General features: G+C 36.1%; 1 protein-coding gene across 4 annotated transcripts in view; it reads right to left on the bottom strand.

The window, feature by feature from the left end:
* STAG1 (stromal antigen 1) overlaps positions 1 to 18,045 on the bottom strand; it is a 402,258-nt gene that overhangs the window by 240,886 nt on the left and 143,327 nt on the right. The gene's annotated exons all lie outside the window — the stretch shown is intronic.

The following is an 18,045-nucleotide window of genomic DNA, read 5'->3' as shown; positions in this document are numbered from 1 at the left end:
GTAACAGTTTTCTCATATTCTATTAGAGGATAATAAATAATTTTAGGCAGTTAGAAAAATAACATTCTAAAAACTGGGAAAGAACTAAAGAGAAAACAACAAAAACAAATCAGGGTTTCAAAGAGAAAATACAAATATGTGGCATAGAATAAGTCAATGTTGTAGTTAAAAATGAGTTTTAAATTTTCTTCTAAGGTTTTAATAAGTTAAACCTAAAGGAAAGCTCAATCAATTCAATCTGGATCTCTACACAGTACAGTGAGTGCATATTCTTCAAACTCTAGTAGATAAATGTAGTTCAACAGGCTATTTGATAAGACCTTGGTTAAGCAGACAAGGACACAAAGAATTAGTATTCTATACTCTTGCTTAAGAGTAAATTCATTTGCTTTGGAGAAACAAAAGCAGATGGCACAGATAACATGCTACATTGTAAACTAAAGGCCCTAACTAGAAATCTTAAATAAATAACTGTATAATAATTACTATTTCAATGATTTTTTTCCATGTAGCTTTTAGCAATATGGAGTACATGCTTTCCATAAATGTAAATGTAAATACTGCACAGGCAGACTACAGTTATTACTCCAGGAGACTAGACTGTTATTTTACCCTCAGGTATAAGCTAAAATGTTCTGGTTTTCAGAGCTCTCCAAGGACTGTTTTTTTCCTGTTGTTGACTCTTTTTTGTTTTGGTTTTTTGTTGTTGTTGTTTTGGTTTTTTAAGTTAACACTTCAAGGGAAAAACGGATTGATCCTCCACATGTAACGCTATTTCTTTCATTCCCACTCCTTTTCCTCCCATATTAACTAACTGCAGTTTCTGGCCAATGTGATCCCATCACTGCCTTTCTACTTAACTATATTATTGCATAAATTAAGAAAAATTTGATTTTAAGCTCAGGTAAATGCTGTGACCCTTGAAGTGGCAGGACAGATTTTATTCCATAGTTAGGAAGGGAATCATAGGTTACAACAGCATTTCAATACCATTTTTCAGACAAATAAACATAATGTCCCATACACAGCAAATTTCATACTTCCACTTGATACTAGTTTTGTCTTTTGTTTAATACTATCTGATTCGAAACAGAAAGACATTATTAACAAGTATACTTTTCACTTTAATTTGATAACCTACCTAGGTTTAAGCCTGAGTACTGTAATAGTGTATCTAAATAAAATAGTACAGGAATGGTACATAAAAATTAAAATAACACATTAAGTATCATTGCTCTTAATGTCAAGTGTTTATAATATCTCTCCAGTTCACAACATGTCTTTACATTTGTGATATTTATCTTGCAGAAGCTCTCATCTGAGAAATTTTGGCAAATAAGGGCCTGAATATAAGTTGATGCACTCTCCCTCTCCATCACACTTCCATTCAGGACAGAACTGCTAGGGCAAGCAAGGTAGCAATGCCTTCAGGGTGCAAGCAAGTCTATGGATTCTTTTAGGGGTTGTCAGAGAAAAGTAACAGCACAAAATTAAGTTACTTTTTGAGCTAAACATGAGATCAGTAGATACCGGCCCAAAGGGTTTCAGGAAAAAAAAACCTAGGAAGACTGCAACTTCTTGTTCCTTCAAAAATTGGAGGCTTTAGAGATTAATCTTCCTTGGGACAGTAGAAACCCTGTGGTATATGGTCCTAGGAGGGCCTGCTATAAACTCTTGGCCTCAGGGGCATCTAGATGACTCAGTCCACTGAGTCCACTGAAACCACTCTTGGCTTCGGCTCAGGTCATGATCTCACAGTTTGTGGGATCAAGCCCTGTGTCAGGCTCTGCACTGTCAGCGCAGAGCCTGTTTGGGACTCTCTCCTCTCTGCCCCTCTCCCTGCTCACTCTCTCTCTTAAAATAAATAAATAAACATTAAAAAAAATAAATTATTGGCTTCAGAAGAACCACAAGGGATCACTATAATAAGATGAGTTACCTCCTAGTCTTAAGGCTGGGAAAGTACTATCCAATTAGCAGAACTGTTGTTTAATGTGATACTCATAGGAATGAAGACTATGACAGTATTTATATGTGAATTTGTGCCAAAGGAGGGATCCTAATAATTTGACGTAACCACCCAAACTTCAAGCCTTAAGAAGTCAAAGCAAAGGGCACCTGGGTGGGTCAGTCAGTTGACTGCCAGACTCTTGATAGCAGCTGAGGTTATGGGGCTGAGCCCCCTGTGGGACTGGCTTCATGCTGAGCTTGGAGCCTGCTTGGGATTCTCTCTGTGAAATATTCTCTCTCTACTGGTGCTCTCTGTCTCTCTGTCTCTCTCTCTCTCCCAAAATAAATATTAAAAAAAAAATAGAAGTCAAAGCAAAATAATATGCCTAAAAGACTTACCAAACACGAAGGAGAAAAAAACATTATACTAGGTATATTTGAAACAGATGGAAACTTTAAAGAGCAGAAAGAACGTTCTAAAAGTTTAAAAAAAAAATCAAATTTAAATACTCATTAGCTGAATGAAAGAATAATCACTGGGGGAACCTGGCTGGCTCAATCAGTAGAGCATGTGACTCTTAGTCTCAGGGTTGTGAGTTTCAAGCCCCACATTGGGCATGGAGCCTACTTAAAAAAGAAAAAAAAAGAAGATAAAAAGGAAAAATGAATTTAATGGAAAATGAATTTAGTGTCCTAGAAGTTCAGTGGGGGAAAAGTCTCAACATAAAAGAAAAATATACAAAAGGAATTCACAAGGAAAGGAGTAAAATACTTGGCAGACGTATATAGGAGATCTAACATATACAAGTGTTTAAGAAGGAAAGACAAGGAAGAAACACAATTAAGCTGATCATTTTAAGAGGAAAATCTACCTTATCAATAAAAGATTTAAATCTGAACATTAACATGGCTTATCTAGTTTCTGTCAGAATGGGAAAATGACACATATAAGCATAGGTAAAATTTATGAATTCAAAGGAAAAAGATAAAATCTTACAAATATCAGCACCAATAATTAAACACAACATATACAAATTCTACCTCCACATACAGAGCATCCATCTACATTCAATGCCTCTCTTTTAAGATATGCAAATAGGGGCGCCTGGGTGGCTCAGTTGGTTGGGCTTCCAACTTCGGCTCAGGTCATGATCTTGCGGTTTGTGGGTTCAGGCCCCGCGTCGGGCTCTGTGCTGACAGCTCAGAGCCTGGAGCCTGTTTCGGATTCTGTGTTTCCCTCTCTCTCTCTGACCCTCCCCCATTCATGTTCTGTCTCTGTCTCAAAAATAAATAAACGTTTAAAAAAAAAAAAGATATGCAAATAGCTGCTACCACCAGACACTTGAGGAAAACCAATTTATTGTGCCTCAGCACCAAAATTACCCCAGCGGTATCTGCTCTGTAATAATGGACTAGACTTTACAAGCACTTCTGCTTCACAGTAAGCACTATGTTAAGCTTTAGTAGCACAGAGCTCTGGAAGGATAGTCCAGGAGGAAGGGGGACTTCTTTTCCTGGTTTCAAAATGTTAAGAGTTTTGTGTTTTTATTCTTGCTGCAAAGTCCAACGGTGGTGGTCTGTCTCTTCCTCATGCTAAGAGTGTGCAGTTCTTTGGAATTTTTGTGCCCCAGATTAGGATTGGATGATTATCCTCTTGATGCAGCCCTCCTAACACTGACAATGGCCTGCTCAAAGTTTCATCTGGCAGCAGTACCTCAACTTCCATTGTAGTACTGTCCACCACAACCAACACAACTGTATCTCAGAATGTTGTTTCCTGCTGCCTAGCAAATGTAAACCAGCTCTGGCTAAGGCATAAGGCAATCCAGTGAACTCTGTCATTCAACAGGCTGCAAACCCACCTTCTCCAACAAGGTCCAAACCCAAGCCTGAGGAAGGGGACCCCCACGAATCCAAGTTTTTCTCTCCTTGAGAAATTTCTTTAAGCCCTAGGGTCTCATTCAGAGTTATCCTTACATCTTTAGGGGCACCTGGGTGGCTCAGTTGGTTGAGCGTCCAACTTCAGCTCAGGTCATGATCTCGCGGTTTGTGGGTTCCAGCCCCGCGTCGGGCTCTGTGCTGACAGCTCAAAGCCTGGGGCCTGCTTTGAATTCTATGTCTCCCCCTCTCTCTCTGCCCCTGCCCTGCTCACACTCTGTGAATCTCTCTCTCTCAAAAATAAATAAAACATTTTTAAAAAATGAGAGTTATCCTTACATCTTTATAGTTATTCCTTTATCATAGTTTACTAATTATATATAATTATACCAATTCAAGAAACTGTGTGGTTTCTGACTCCTGATTCAATCCAGAAAGGTTCAGAACAAGGAGTGGTTCTAGAATATAAGCCAGTAAAGATTAGATTTGGGGACTGGTTTGGTCATGTGTTTAGGATTAAGCATAGGGCTGAGCTCTTTGCCAAGGAAATGGGATGATCGTAATCTATGGCATGCAGTAGTTTCAGAAAACCAATCAAGCTATCACCTTTGGTACACTGTGATGAAGCACCAACTCAAGCACATTCTTTGAAAGCTTAAGTGGCCACTATATTTGCCATTATGGCAGTAATGATGACTATGGACAGGAGTACAAGTTGTTAAAGTTAAAATTGTTTCACAATTGTTAAACAAGTTGTTACAAGTTAAAATTGTTTCATTATATCACTCTTTATATTTAATTCTTTACTACATCTAGACTTTGGTGTATGGTATGATGTAACAAATCTACCCTTCTGTGTATACCTGAGAACTTAGAAAATGACAGGTTCAAGTCCATTCTCACGCTTAAGTGACAATGAGAGAGCCAGAGAGCTTCTAAGATTCCCCTGAAAGAATTATCTTCTTTCTTGTAGGTATGGGACTGATAATGCTGAAAATCAAGGCAAAAATTTATTTGTGTAGGTTGCTGAGTTACAACAACAGTTGAATTTCAGTCTCATCAAGTTTCTCATTTGAAAATTAGGACCTGGATCAGGAATAAATGGGATTCTGAAACTGAGAAGAGAGATATCTGGTTTGTCCTAGATGAAACTTAACAATTTTGAATCTGTCCTCATTCCCAATTCCCCTAAACTGCACTTATAATTGGAAGCCTCCAATACCAGTAAAAGTAGTTTGCTTTCCCAGTGTCTGAGAACACTAGCTTTCCTTGGCTTGAAAAATCTGATTATTTCACATAAGCAGATGCCTTGAAGGGGGATGCTCATTCTTTAAGACCCACAACCAGCCCCATTACCACTATATCCATAACTAGGGTCAAATCTCAGTATGCTCCAGGAATACATGTACACACAACGACACAGCAGGAAATAGCTTACATACTCAACAGAAACTCAAGGGCCACATGTGGGAGTGGATTCTAGAAGCATTTGACCAAGGAGGATGGAATATAATGCTACATCAGGGCAAACTAATGGATATGGGTGCACTTACTGGAGACTCCAAATTTAATGTGTTAGTTCACGTAGCTAGAAATGACTGGTTGGTGAGCTAAAAGTAGCCTTTAAAGGTTGAGGGACAGAGCTTCCCTGGCACTGATACGGAAGGAGTAAAGAATCCAATGATTTAGGGATTTAGGAATATGGGACTGGAATTATGTAAGAATTTCATACCCCTACTCTTCCTCAACTATGCTCCACAAGAGAGCCCAGATGGCAGTGAGAACCACATTAGTAAAAGGTGGATCTATACTCTTTTTTAAATTTTTTTTTCAACGTTTTTTATTTATTTTTGGGACAGAGAGAGACAGAGCATGAACGGGGGAGGGGCAGAGAGAGAGGGAGACACAGAATCAGAAACAGGCTCCAGGCTCCGAGCCATCAGCCCAGAGCCTGCATACTCTTTTAAAGGTCTGTGGTTAGTCTCCTATGTAAGCCAGGTATAAGTGTAGGGGATGCAGCCATTAAGAAAACCTCTCAGGTTTCAGTGGAGATGATGGGATCCAAACACAGCCCAAGTGGCCACACTTAATCATTAAAGATAAGGCAGGAATGTAATGCTGTTAAGAGCAGCAGGAACATACTGGTAATCAGAATGTCCTGATCTACAGAGATCTTTGGCAACAGATAATGACTGGAGTACACCTAGGAACAAAACTACGAACAAAACAGGCCAAAGGCCTCCATAATACTATTTGATATATACAACAGAAAAAATTCTAGATCCAGTAGCCAGAAGTCCAATTTGTATTAACCAACACAGTGGAGAATTATAACTTTCTCACCACTTGTCAATTATGGGTTAGCTCACAGATCCAGAATACACTAAATGAGATGGAGACCAGGTCCCTTGAAGAAAAATCTTACATAACTATTACACGCACACACCACACATCCTCTAATCCTTCCCCAGAGACTTGCAGCCATTAATTAAAGGTACTGAGCATTGTTAAAAGGAAACATCTACACATTTCATGTATAAATAAACAAAGTCTCTCAAATGACCTTAAATTCCTGGGGATTCAAAATGCTACTGTGGTCTACTAGTTAAATTAGGGGCTTATGGTGGTCAGGTGATACATGGGGATGTAAATCAAGTCTGGCTGATAGCATAAATTGTCCAATGACCCATCCTATGGTTATTTCCTTGGTTTCTAAATATTTACTTGGAACAGACATACTTGGCAACTGGAAGAACCCCAATATGGACTTTATGCATTAGGTAAGGGGTATAATGGTAGGAATGTCTGAAGTTGACAGAACTTCCCTCTATTACCAAAACAATAAAGCAGAAGCAATACTATATCCCTGGAGTGAGTGCAAGGTTTCATCGAAGACTTCAGAGAAACAAAGGTGGTGAAAACTATCACATCCCTGTTAAACTCACCAGTTAGGCATACATAAGAGTCAGACAGATCATAAAGAACAACTATGGATTATCATAAACTTAATCAGGTGGTGACTTTCACTGTAACTGCAATCCCTAGCATTTGATATGCAGCTACTATAACCAAGCTAATGCCTTTTTCTCCAATTAAAAAGGACCAAAGTAAGTCATTACATAATGCCTAGAAGAGATGAAAGGATACCTTCCCAGTGTTGCTTCTGTGCTATGTTAATTTTCCTGCTCTCGTGTAGTTGTCTTGGCCATCTATTGTCTCACAATTTCTGTGATTCAGAGTCTAGACACAACTCACCCAAATCTTCTGGTTAGGGTCTCGCATTGCTGCAATCAAGGTGTTTACTGTTCTATATTCTTATTTGGAGGCTCAAATGGGGAAGAATCCATTCCTAAGCTTGTTTACATTGTTGAAAAAATTTATTTCCTTGTATCTGACCTTCTGCTGGTGACTGGACACAACTCTCCAAGCCAAAAAGATACCCATAGTTCCTTGTACATGGGCTTCCCCAACATATCAGTTTGTCAAACCAAGAAGGAAAATCCCTAGAGCAAGTGTGCTGGCAAGACAGCATCTTATATAACATAACGTAATCAGAATCGCCCTCCCCTTATCTTTGCTAGAACTGATGGTTAGAAGCAAGCCACAGTTCTCAATGCAAAAGAAGGGGTAAAGAGCATGAATAATACCAAGAGAAAGGAGCCATGAGGGTCACAGTTGAGTCTGTCCACCACAACAGTCTACAGATACCTTCATCATCTTTACATTACACAAAATTATCATGCTACTTCACTACTTTTATGACATATCCCCAACCATGGAATGGCAAGATACTTCACTGAGATAGCCACTGGCCTCTACATTATTTAGGGGGTTATCTCCCAACCTCTATTTTACATATGTCTTACTAAGGCTTTAAATGTATTTGCTACTTCCTGATAATCCTATTCACTTAATACAAGGTTGTCAAAATTAAAATTATGTGGAATAAATACCAGAAAAAAAATGAAAAGAAATGAAAACTTTAAGGAGCAGGACTGGGGGTGGGCAGGAAAAGAGAGAGGATTGCTATGTGGGTCACTGTGCCATATGACTTTTCTTTTAAATCATGTACATGTATTGCTTAATAATAAAGTTCGGTTTATAAAAAGAAAATAAAGATATAGATAAAAAATAAATCAAAACAGAAAGGCTGAAATGGCAAAATTAACACCAAACTGACATTAAAGATTAGAAGCACTAAACAAAAATAAGTATTATATAATGGTAAGAAGCTAAGTATTGAAAGTATTTAAATAAGTAAAATATTTACTTTGTTTGCTTTTATAGCCTTATAAGCCTTAAATCCAGTTTTTCATCTAAATTTTTTTCTAAATTTTTAAAAATTTTTTGCTCTGAAGTATGTTATTGGAATCCTTTTGACAAAACCAAGTATTCGTTTATGATAAAGAAGTCAAAGTGGTCTAAATGATATGGAAGAGTCTCAAAATTTCTAGGCAGTTTTTCCCCTCCAGTAAGGTGACAGCTGCTCACAGGCTAATGCAGTAAAGCTAGATGAAGTTCCTAGAATTTGCCAAACACCAGATAGGAGACATCCTCTGTGTTAGCAAAATGCAGAGTAGCCACCGAGAAAGGATGTGGCTCTTCACTTCTCATCACAGCCTGTAGATTAAAGTGGCAGGAGCCATTATGCAGGCATCCCAGACATCTCAACAGCACTTCTCAAAGAGGGTAAATCCCCAATTTCAGCCCTTCAGTCACCAGATTACTGCCTAACCTGTGAAAAGGTACTGCCCCACCTAGGCTTCAGAATAACCATACTTTATTCAGAGGTAACATGATGGACATCTTAAAACACCTGAGTTCATCATCACCGTCATGTTCTGTCAGGGCCACCATCTGCCACTCCATCTCACACAATCCACTCACCACCGTGGCACTGTGGACCAGCCTGCAAAGACCAGGGACATGAAGGAAGCAGTGCAAAGACAGAGCAGAAGGCCAAGGCTGCTGCCTCCCCGAGTTGTAGGGGAGGGAGCCATTGCACACCCCCATGCACAATGCAGCATGTACACATCCTCCAGCAAGGCATTCATCGCAGAGAGAGCGTTTAAAATTGCCTCATTATATTACTCTTTATATTTCTTTACTACATCTAGACTTTGGTGTATGGTATGATGTAACAAATCTATTTTTTTCAAGTTGTTAATCAGTTATCAACTACAAAGGGAAAGGAACAGATGGAACACAATTTTTAATTATTATATATACTTAGGTCTGCTTGTGTTCAACTGATTCATCTGCCAGTTGTTGAACCAATGACTTAACACTAATATTTTTTGTAGTTTTATGATACAGTCTACTAATTACCAGAGTGAGCTCCTCATTAGTCATTGTCAGAATTTTCTTGGCTAATTAACTTTAACTTATAAGTCTCAATCCAAAAATAATCCCTAAAGTTTTTATTGGTTCTGCATTATATAAATTTTTTTAAAACTTTTAAAGGAAACATAATTGGACAATAAATATTTCAGAAAATATTTCTTTTAATCAAAGAAACAAATTTCTGATAATCTGAACTGCCACCATTTTTCTCTCAAAATGACAAATACTATGTTAAAATGATGAGTCTTAGTGTTACCAAGGTTTTGGAAAATGAATTTTTCTTTAATTCAAGTACAATTAATATTCAGTGTCATATTTGCTTGAGGTGTACAACGATTCAACAATTCTATACATTTTTCAATGTTCATCAAAATAAGTGTACACTTAATCCCTTTTATCTATTTCACACCCATGACCCAAACCGACTCCCCTCTGGCAACCACCAATTTGTTCCCTGTGTTTAAGAGTCTGTTTTATTTTTTAGCCATTTTTTGTTTACTTGTTTTGTTTCTTAAATACTTTATGAGATCATACAGTATTTGTTTTTCCCTGTATTTCATGTAGCATTATACCCTAGGTCCATCCATGTTGTTGCAAATGGCAAGATCTCACTCTTTTTAAATGCCTGTGTAAAATTGTGTGTATGTATGTACCACATCTTCATCCATTCATCTATCTATGGACACTTGGGTTGTTTCCATAACTTGGCTATTATAAACAATGCTGCAATAAACATAGGGACATACGTACCTTTTCAAATTAGTGTTTTCATTTCCTTTGGGCAAATGCTCACAAGTGGAATTACTAGATCATATGGTAGTTCTATTTTTAATACTGTTTTCCATAGTGGTTACACCAATTTACATTCCCACCAATAGTGGATAGGGGTTCCTTTTTCTCCACATCCTTGTCAACACTTGTTATTTCTTGTATTTTTTATTTTAGTCATCCTGACAAGTATAAATGTTGGTATTTTGATAGGAACTGCATTACATCTATAGATTGCTTTGGATAGTACAGATATTTTAACAATATTGGTTCTTCCAATCCATGAACATAGAGTATCTTTCCATGGGTTTGTGTCACCTTCAATTTCTTTCATCAATATTAAGTAGATTTCAGGTCAGGATACAGGTCTTTCACCTCCGGTTAAAGTTATTCTTAAGTATTTTATTCTTTTTGTTGCAATTGTAAATGGGATTGTTTTCTTAATTTCTCTTTCTCCTACTCCATTATTAGTGTATAGATATGCAACAGATTCCTGTATGTAAATTTTTTATTCTATGACTTTACTGAATTCACTTATCACTTCTGATAGTTTTTGGGTGGAATCTTTATAAAGTTCTCTCTATATATAGTATCAGGTCACCTGCAAATACTCAGTTTTACTTCTTTACCAGTTTGGATGACTTTTATTTCTTTTTCTCCATTGACTGCTTTGGGTAGGACTTCCAATACTATGTTGAATAAATATGGTAAGAGTGGACATTCTTATCTCTGATCTTAAAAGCAAGGGGCTCAGTTTTCACCATTGAGTATAATGTTAGCTGTGGGTTTTTCATATATAGGCTTTATTATGTTCAGGTATGTTCCCTCTAAACCTACTTTGCTGCGGGTTTTTATCATGAAGGGATGTTGTACTTTGTCAAATGCTTTTTTCTGCATCTGCTGAGATATGTTTTTTATCCTCCTCTTATTATAAATTTAATGTATCACTCACTGATTTGTGAATACTGACCCACTCTTTGCATCCCTGGAATAAATCCCACTTGTTGATGGTGAATGATTTTTATAATGTATTGTTGGATTCAGCTTGTTAATTATTTTGTTAAGGATTTTTATATCTATGTCCATCAGAGATACCGGGATGTAGTTTTCCTCTTTGGTAGTATCTTTACCTGACTTGGGAATCAGGGTAAAGCTAGCCTCATAGAATGATTTGGAAGCTTTCCTTCCTCGTATTTTTTGGAATAGTTTGGGAAGTATAGTTATTAACTCTTTAAATGTTTGGTAGAATTCACCTGAGAAACCATCTGGTTCAGGACTTTTTTTTGTTGTTGGGAGTTGTTTTTCTTTTTTTTAATTACTGATTCAATTTTATTGCTAGTAATCAGTCTGTTCACATTTTATTTCTTCCTGAGTCAGTTTTCAGGTTTTTATGTTTCTAGGAATTTGTTCTTTTTTTCTAGGTTGTCCAATTTGTTGGCATTGCAAATTATGTATTTTTTTTTCTAAATGTTTATTTGAGAGAGAGAGAGTACGTGAGAGCAAGGGAGGGGCAGAGAGAGAGAGGGAAAGAGAGAATCTCAAGCAGACTCCACACTGTCAGCAGCAGAGCCCAATGCAGGACTCAGTCCCACAAACCATGAGATAATGACCTGAGCCAGAATCAAAGGTCAGATCCTAACCTACTGGCCACCCAGGTGCCCCCAAGATAGATATTTTCAATGCTGATAGGATTAAGGGGCTATTTGGAAATATTTCTGCAAAACCTTTAAAATAATGTATTTTGATCCAGTAGTACTAGTTATATGAATCACTTATAAAGAAAATGATATGGGCATCAAGATTTCTAAATGTCTAATTTTATTTAAAATGAAAGTTACAAAACAATCAAAACAGAAACACAAATTATGAAACACTGTGCGGTGAAAAGCCCTGTATCAAAAAATACCAAAATAAAATAAAATACCAATAGGGAAAGAATCATTCTACTTTCATACAAGTATAATTTTAATATAAGTCTAGAACACATAGAAATACACCAAAATATTATTTTTTAAGATTTTATTTATTTATTTTTAGAAAGCAAGCATGAGCAGGGGAAAGGGGCAAAGGGAGACAAGGAGAATCTTAAGCAGGTTCCATGCTCAGCACAGAGTCCGACACAGGGCTCGATCCCACGACACCAGGATCGTGACCCGGGGATCATAACCCATGTGAAATCAGGAGTCAGAGGCTTACTGACTGAGCCACCCAGGTGCCCCTAAAGATTTTATTTTTAAGTAATCTCTACATCCAACGTGGAGCCTGAACTCACAACCCTAAGATCAATAGTCATGTGTTCTTCTGACTGAACCAGTCAGAAGCACCTATACCAAAATATCAAAAATTAGGATTATGGGTAGTACTTTTCTTCCTCTAAAATTTTTTCCTAGCTTTTTGATAAGAGTTTAATGCAAGATAAATAAAAAAAGTAGTAATATTTTAAAATTATACATCAAAAAAACTCTGCCAACAATTTACTAGGTGCTGACTATATACATTTTACTATGGAAGGTGATATGATGAATACAAAAAGTGCTTACAATATTTCCTGATAATCAAAAACAATCTAGGGGGAGTAAGGAGGCATCCAAAGTATGTACCTAGTGTCTGGTGTAAGAGCAGTTCATGTATTAAACTAGACTGGAGAAGGCCCCCCACGCTTTGAGCAAAGCTAAGGGAGTTTGCCTCATATTGAATAAGAGGCTTCTCAAATAATAGTTAACTTTTACCCCCTATTTCTCAGTAAGCCATCAGCAGGAGCTGTTAATGAAAAATAAAAGCAAATGTTCTCTGCTACTTGCTAATGGTATGATATTAGACTTTAAGTTTGGATTCTATAATTTAATAATTCAAGATGTTAATATTTCATGAACCAGCAAATCTCAAAATATAATTTGAGAGATCAGAATGGGATGCCAACAATTTAATAGTAAGAAAAAAGGGAAAAAGGAGGAAGAGACACTCATTATTACATGCCTATATTTTTCTCTTTTGTTTGAATTAGTATCAAAGAATTTGTGGAACCATTCTCAATTTGCTATGCTTCTTTATACAGTCACATCCCTTCTTTAATATAAAAGATAATGGTATCAAAAGAAATCAACTAAAAATGTCCAAATGAGTTATTTTTATTAACCTAAGCATCTTATTCTAAGCAGCACTTTCTTAGGTAAGTTTTCTAATACATGTATTAAAAGAACATGATTAATTTGGGGTAAGGGACATTACATATGTTTGGCAAGGCCTTTCCTGGATCAAAGCATGACTTCTCAGAATCCTTCTCCTTGTATCTCTTCCCCAGCCTTAACCTAAATTTTAACATAACATATTCTAGAACTCAATAAAATAATCTATTTTTATTTATAAAATATCTTCAATATAAAATACCTTCAGAATCAGAACCACATTAAGCCACTGAAAAGCAAGCTCTAAATTTCATAATATAATTTGTCACACAAACAGGACGCTTACTAAAAGATGAAGGATGGTGCTATTAATAATTATGCTACAAAAAGCCTATCCTAAATCCTACAATATGTCTTTTCAATCTCTTAAATTACTTCCAACTGCTTTGTGTTCAGGCTAGCTTCAACCACCAATAGAACGTTATCCTGGAACTTCTGCTCAAGTAGCCGAAAACCTGGAGTTTAAGTTAACCTAGCTATATTTTTTCTCTTCCATCTTAATCTGGGATTCCTTCTGGAATCCTTCTGGAATTTATGAAGAGACTAAATACCAGGAAAACAAACAGATCTAAAAGGATTTTTAAAATAACATCTTAAAAAAGATATCCTGCCAGTGTTTAATAACTGAAGAATAATCTGCTGTTGTATATAGTATGGAGTGAAGGTGTGAAATGCCTAGTTCTGAATGATGAGGAAGTGATATAGCAGATAAATCTAAGAAATATGGATGGATATGATGGAATGCAAAGCCTAGCAAATATATAGTAAGGAATTACCTCAACATATATATAATATATAATTTTCTTCAGTTTAAAAAGAATTTGTAAAGTGTTTTGGTGGGTAGGGGAAAGAGATCTGCACTATATATGATTAAAGTTAGTACACAGCATAATAAATGGTACAAGCACACTCAATTATTACTGAAAGTATAAGTAAGGTATTTTAGCCAGAAGCATTAAAATAAGTTAGGTCCCCCTCTTTGATAACAAAACTAGTAGAAATTACCACATTTCATGTATTATTTCTTATATTAACATATTTCTTATATTATTAATAATAATACAAATACTTGTAAGAATGTACATAAAGGCATTTTTCCTAAAAATGACTTCATAAAATAAAACCATTATATTGATATAAATATATATAGATACGATAGTAACAGTCATATCTTTACTTACTTGTCCAGCCTTTGAACATCTGCATAAAAGATGACATAAATGTGGATGATGCCTTTGGAAGATTAGTGGATATCATGAAGAGAATTAATACTACCTGGAACACCCAGGTTTAAGGCACAGCATGACATAAGTACTGGAACAATACAGCAATGTATTTACCAAAGCTAAACATGTGAAAACTGGTAGGTACCTTTGGATGTAACTGAATAGAGGCTATGAAAATTCTTAATTAGAGTTCCTAGCTTTTAGGACTTAAGTTCTAAATAACTCATACACAATTAATGCTCTTATCCTAGCACTAACCAGCTTTTACAATGTACTGTCTTCTGAAAAAAATAAAATATTTACTGCATATCTTTCACTCTAATTATCTAAAAGTAACTGTGGCATGCAGATTTGTGTTCTCCTTTCCAGAGTGTGTACAAAAATGGGAAAGCAAGTACCTAGCCATGAATTACATTACCCAGATCACCATCACCTTCGTAGCCAAAAGCTTCTAAGAAGTAGGTACTACTCCATTCTCTCTATCCTTCCACCCACTGAATGCAAACAACATTGCGGCTCTAGACGAAAGAGGGTCCAAAAAATGGAAGGAGCATGATCCCTGAATCACTATATGAAAGAAAGGTGTCTACCACTAATTCTGGTACAGAATGGTTAGAGAAGAGAAATTATGTCTATCATGCATTTGAATTTTAACTTTTATAGCATGTAGAATTACTCTTATATAGCTGCTAAATTGTTAAGAACAGGTTAAAATACCACAAAGTTAATTTCAGAGAGACATTCTAATTATGTGTAAAAAAAAACAAAAAACAAACCCAAAACCCTACTTTTAAGTAAAAACCCTACTTTTAAGTGAATATCAACCTATCATTTGAGGATTTTCAAATGGTTATGAAATAAAATAAGCAGTTTACATCTACTGCCCTAAAACATTCTGTATATATTACTTTTCATTCTAAGAAAGTGGGGGAAATCAAGACTAAAGTGCTTTGAAAAAAACAACTAATTAAAATACTATGTAACAAAACACACACAAAAACTGGAGACAAAGTTTATGTTTAGAACTTCCTTACTCTTCTTCTCAAACAACCTAAGAGTTTTAAGGCTCTAAATTGTGAAATATTCTGACCAGTTCTTATCCTTGTAGAAATTACGAGCAGGGGACATCCATGGAAGCGTATATTGAGACTGCTTTCTATTGGGAGAGTAATTCATCCCTGGCCCTCTTCTCAAAACAGGCAGAGCTAGCAATGTCCATCTCATCAAGGATCTTAACACTTACTGAAACTTTCAAGTTTTGCAATGAACATTTAGAAATTCAAACGTTATTATATTAACACTTTTATCCATTTTAGTAATTACTCAGTGATGCATGCAATTTCCATGAAATCATTACATAACTTATCAATTCAAACACAAGTTAACAGGTAAGATTTAATAAATAAACTCAAAGGTGCTTTTTCACTTTCTTTGGTGTAGTCACAGAGTAAAATGCACTCAGCTAAATCTTGGGGAAGAATTCCTCTGCATTTTATATGTGAGATTTGGCAACAACTCCATTTGTAAATTAGAGACTAGGAAAAAATCAATGTCCTTTAAAAGTCCAAGTTTTCTTTACATCAGAACAAAGCTCCCTCTTTGACAAACTATTCTCTAAGACACCCATATCTCTTTCCAATTATATTTCTTTTTAAGTTTTTTATTTATTTATTTTAAGAGAGGAAGTGAGTGGTAGAGGGGCAAAAAGAATCCCAAGCAGGCTCCGTGCTAAATCACACAGGGCTCAATCCCACAAACCATGAGATCATGACCTAAGCCAAAATCAAGAGTCGGCTATTCAACCAAGTGAGCCACCCAGACACATGGCAATCATATTTAAATGGATAAAACCAGTTTTCCTTTCAGAGTCAGAGAAAGACAGATACCATACGCTTTCACTCATATGTGGATCTTGAGAAACTTAACAGAAGACCATGGGGGAGGGGAAGGGGGAAAAAAGTTAGAGAGAAAGAGGTAAACAATAAGAGACTCCTGAATAATGAGAACTGAGGGTTGATGGGGGGGGTGGGGTGGGGAGTGGGTGATGGGCATTAAGGAGGGCACTTGTTGGGATGAGCACTGAGTGTTGTATGGAAACCAATTTGACAATAAATTATATTTTTAAAAAAATCAAAGAGAAGACTAAACTGTGTCATTATGTACATTTGATTTACAGTCTGACTCCAATTTCTTATTTATAGAAGTTATTATTAGTACACTAAGATGATTACTATTAATCTATAGTTTCTCATGACATATTATCACATCATTTGATTAGTAGGATGGATTTCCTTTCCCTTGTATGAATAGAAAATCTATGAAGGCAAGGATCGGGCAAGTTTAGTTCATTTATATCTCTAGCGCCTAACCCAATGCCTGAAATAATCGGCTTTTGGTGAATTTTTGTTGAATGAATAAAATGTAAATCGAACGTTTTTAGCTGATATCTGAAGGTACAAAATTCAAATGACAATGGATTATAGACACTCATTTAAATGCTGACTAAGCTCATAACTACTACAATGACAAATATCCATTACATTAAGTAGCATGAATGCTCCAAAATTCAACATGTGTTTCAAAGTCAAAATGCCCACACCAAATTATTCCCATACCTATCCTCCAACACCTCTCCTCATGCAAATTTTCTTTCAGTGAACACCACCATGTCAAACAACTAGAAATTATCTTAGATTCCTTCCTTTTTCTCATCTTTCAGAATCATTCCAAAGCCTTAATATTTATAGAATCTGTCAGTTCCTCTTCATCCTCACTGATACTCTATAAATTTGAACTTGCATTTCTTTCCAATCGGATCAGTAAAAAAACTAGATTAGTAAGAAAAAAAGTCTGATTCAAGCCCTACACCCTCCAAATCATTATCTAATCTGCATCCAGAAAAGTATTTCTAAAAATGCTAATACGATGAAGTCTTTTTCTTTGTAAAATGCCATCAATTTCATAAAAAGTCAAAACAATCAATGTTCATAATCTAACCTCTCTCAGCTCTATTTTTAGTAGAATATCTTATGCCATCTGTGTTCAGAGGTATAGATCTCATCTTGTCCTGTTTCTACTGTAAGAAACACTCTCTGCCACTGCATAGCTAATTCCTACTCCTCTGTCAAGTCTCAGTTCAAGTTTTATCTATTCAGGCAAGGCCTTCCATGACCCTGTTTCTAGACAGGCCTAAGTGAACTTTTAGTGTTTTCAACCCACCCTGTATATCCCTTTCACTAAAGCAGTCTATTACATCTTTTTCCCATGAGAATATATTCCATGAGGATGAAAGTGTGGTTTTAGTTCTGAATATAAAGCCTTGGATTATAGGAGGTACACAAGTCTCTACTTAGCTAGTGAAATGGATTCTTTACAATTCTGATCGGGAGAAAAGATAAGACGACAGTAAAGTCATAATAGTTGTAGGAATCAAGGATGCTGAATAAACAAAAGAAATCAGGTCCTTTAATACAAATTTTATCAAAGCCTTCACATTTTGTACCTCTCCAAAGGGGAAGGGATATGGTCCTTTTCCAAACACACTGAATACAGAAGTCCTCCTTTGGGGAAGCATTTCAAAAACACCTATCTATTTTTATTTCAGATAATAAACAAGAAAGACAGGAAGGTAAAGAGCACTCAGGTTCAAAAACACTTAACATTTTACAACCACACTTGTTTCTTTTTGTTTCTCT

The sequence above is a fragment of the Panthera tigris genome, chromosome C2, assembly GCF_018350195.1.
Source record: "Panthera tigris isolate Pti1 chromosome C2, P.tigris_Pti1_mat1.1, whole genome shotgun sequence".
NCBI classification, from domain to species: Eukaryota; Metazoa; Chordata; class Mammalia; order Carnivora; family Felidae; genus Panthera; species Panthera tigris.
The sequence above is the reverse complement of the archived record's forward strand: the minus strand, read 5'-3'. Positions and strand labels throughout refer to the sequence as shown.